The following is a 3219-nucleotide window of genomic DNA, read 5'->3' as shown; positions in this document are numbered from 1 at the left end:
GGGAATGAGAAGGAACTCTTTTTTTTTTTTTTCCCCCCCTATCAATTTACCATATGCATCACAGTGGAAAAGGGATTGAGGTTCTCTAAGGAAACGGCGAAATCGGCCTCGGTGTACGCGAGGTCACTCCGGAGGCTGGTGAATGAGATGTTAAACTAAAAAAAGTTATCAAATTGCCATTTTTTCAGGATGCAGAAGCGACCGTTTTAAAACCGACGGGATTTTCCGGCGAATGCAGCAGACCCAGACGCTGATGCCGGTCTGGCTTTGGCACCTTCCTCGGTCACCCCAAGGCCAGATGGCTGCACCCCGGGCACCGCGCAGCCCCCCCCCGACCTCTGAAACGGCCTTGGCTCCAGCATCAGCGGCTGCAGAATTCGATGGGCCGTTTAATTGGCAGCTTATACTCGGGCCGTTAATTATTTGGAGGGGAAGAAGTGAGGAGTCCATCCCCTTCCTCGGACTCCAGAGCGATAACACACCAGCCTGAATTTTTTTTTTAGATGCCGGTAAATAAGGTTCTTACTCTCCTCAATTTTTTCATACTGTTTATCGCAAAGCAGATTCCGGGCCTGGGCAGGTGTCGTCTCATCAACATTTAATAAGGCTGCCCCCAAATCTAGCCCCTTTCCCACTAATTTAGATCCAGATTCAGCCAAATCCGTGAGCCTGTTAGGAGTCTCCCCGGCCCGCTCATGTGAATATTTGCAAGATGGGGGGGCTCTAAAATTATCCCTGCACTCCTGCCTGCACCAAAGGCAGGCATCCAGGAGAGACAACCCCGGGAATACCTGGCCTGCACGGCGCGTTAAGTTTTGTCCCTCCCTGTGTTTTACGGCTGGTCTCTTGTTTAGTTGGGTGCAATTGTTTTAGAATTGGATTTGCTTATAGCAGCCATGATTTAAGAATCTTGGCTCCTACTTCCAACGCGATAACTGCCTTACCGAGTGACCTTAAGCAACTTCTCCGCCCGCATTTATGAGATGAAAAAGGAGCTCCCACTCATCCGAGGGAGCGCGCGCGGGATGGGGACCCTCAGGGACTTCTCCCGCCCGGCAAAGCCTGGCGCTGGGAATTCTAGCCTCGCGCGCTGGACGAGCCGCGCAGCCTCTTGGTGGCTCAGTTTCCCCATCCTCTGCAGGTTCTCGCTGGCAGAATTGGGACGGGGGATCGGTGGAAGTACCCCCGGGGGTGCCAGAAATGATGACGGCTGGTAGTACCCGTAACCGGACCAGTCACAGCGCTACGTGCTCATCGTTTCTGCTTCTCCTTTCGTGAGAATTGGGAGTAGACTTACGCTCCGTGAAATACTTTCCCTTCTTTTGGCGACAGGTGCCGTAAAAGTGCAAAGTATTATTAGCGTGATTGCTTTTTGTGCCGTGCCCTCTTTCGATGCCCAGAATCGTATATATGTTTGGGGTTTTTTTTTTAAATTTTTATGGCCAGATCGGGTTTAATACTTCAATATTTACAACCTCTCCGGCACACCCAATTTTCGGGGGCTCCCCCACGCTGCGCCCCGAAGGGGCTTAAACACCCCCCCGTCCCCTTTCCCCAGGGCGCAGCGTGGGGGAAGGACCCACAACCTTTCAGCAACCCGAGCCGCCGCTTGCGCAAGGCGGTTTAGAGATAAATATAATATATATATATATAAATTTTTTTTTTTTTTTTTTTTTTTTTTTTTTCCCCGGAGCGACACGGTGTCTAGACGCCCACGTGACGGGGCCGGGGCCGGGGCCGTGCCGCTGCGCACTGCGAGCCGCCGCCGGGGCGGGCGGGGGCGGCGGAGGGAACCGGCCCCGGGGCGGGGGGGGGGCGCGGCCGAAGCGCGGAGGTTCCGCGGCTGCTGTGGGCTCCGCTGCCGGGGCTTCCCCCCCCCCCCCCCGCAGTCTAAAGGGGGAAAGAAGAAGGAGGCGGTGGTGCGGGGAGGAGGGAGTGTGATTGAAGAGAGCGGAGGGAAGGAAGGAGGGGAGGAGAAGAGAGGAGGGGAAAGGAAAAAAAAAAAAAAAAGAAAAAAAAAAACCAACCCAAAAAAACAACCAACCCAAGAAAGGAGGAGGAGGAGGAGGAGGAGGAGAGGCAGGAAGGAGGAGAGAGAAGGGGAAAAAAAAAAAAAAAAATCAAAAAAAAAAGAACCACCGAGCCAGACGCGCCGGCAGCACGGAGAGGGTCGCCGGCGGGCTGCCCCCGCACCCACGTAAGTCCCGCCGGGGACCGCGGAGGGAGGGAGCGCAGGGAGAGGCGGCTGACAGCGGCCCCGGCGCGGAGGGGCGCGGAGCCGGGGGCGGGCAGGCCGGCTCTGCCCCCCCCCCCCCCCCTCTCCGCCGCCGGCGGCGGCGGCAGGCTGCTGGGGAAGGAGGGGACACAGCCCCACTTTTCTTTCTTTTTTTTTTCTCCATTTCTTTTCTTTTCGTAGCAGCCGGATCAAGACTCCGTGTGTGTGTGTGTGGATTAAAACCTTTGGGAAGAAGGAGGAAAAAAAAAAAAAAACCCAAACCGAAAAACCAAACAAACCCCAAACCCCGCATCAGGACGACCTGGGCTTTAAAAAGGGATACAACACTCTGGATGCGCTTGTTCTTCTCTTTTGTGACAGATGCTTAAACCGATTCCGACGTCCAAATCTTAGGGTTGGTGTTTTGGGCTTGCTTTTTTTTCTTTTTTTTTTTTTTTAAATTTTTGACGGATTTTTTTTTTTAAATAGGCATCGCTTTGGCTTGCTTTTTTATTTTTATCTTTCGATTCTGCCCTGCGCCGCATCAATCCCGGCTCTCTTCCCCCCCCCCCCCGACCCCCCCACCCCTCCGCCAACCTCCGCCTCCCCCCCCCCCCCCCCCGAACACCCCCCCTCCCCAGCACTGGCGGGTTGATGGGAGCTGCGGCCCCCGGGAGGCCGAGGATCCCCCGCGGCTCCAGCCGCGCTCCGCAGCCGCGCAGGGCGGCGCGGCGCCGGCAACCTCAACCCGCCTCCCCCAGCGCGATGCGCCCCACACTGTAGACGGGGCTTTTTTAATTATTATTTTTTTTTTTCTTTTTCTTCTTTGGGCAAAGCCAGACCGCGCAGCGGCTCCCCCCCCCCCCCCCCCCCCCCCCCTTTTTTTTTTTTTTTCCTCTCCCTCCCCCTTTAAATTTTTTTAATTTTTAAATTTTTTTTCCCCCCCCCCCCACACACCTCCCCGATTTTTATTTCTTTTTGGTGGTGGTGTTTTTTTGGGGGGG

General features: G+C 55.0%; 1 long non-coding RNA gene across 1 annotated transcript; it reads left to right on the top strand.

Annotated features, from left to right (window-relative positions):
* Positions 1–1795: 1795 nt before the first annotated feature.
* On the top strand, positions 1796–2565 carry LOC115337012. The gene is made up of 2 exons (XR_003922010.2): positions 1796–2197; positions 2417–2565. It is a non-coding gene; the product is annotated as an uncharacterized LOC115337012 (long non-coding RNA).
* Positions 2566–3219: the final 654 nt, after the last annotated feature.

Source organism: Aquila chrysaetos, chromosome Z, assembly GCF_900496995.4.
Source record: "Aquila chrysaetos chrysaetos chromosome Z, bAquChr1.4, whole genome shotgun sequence".
NCBI lineage: Eukaryota > Metazoa > Chordata > Aves > Accipitriformes > Accipitridae > Aquila > Aquila chrysaetos.
The sequence above is the reverse complement of the archived record's forward strand: the minus strand, read 5'-3'. Positions and strand labels throughout refer to the sequence as shown.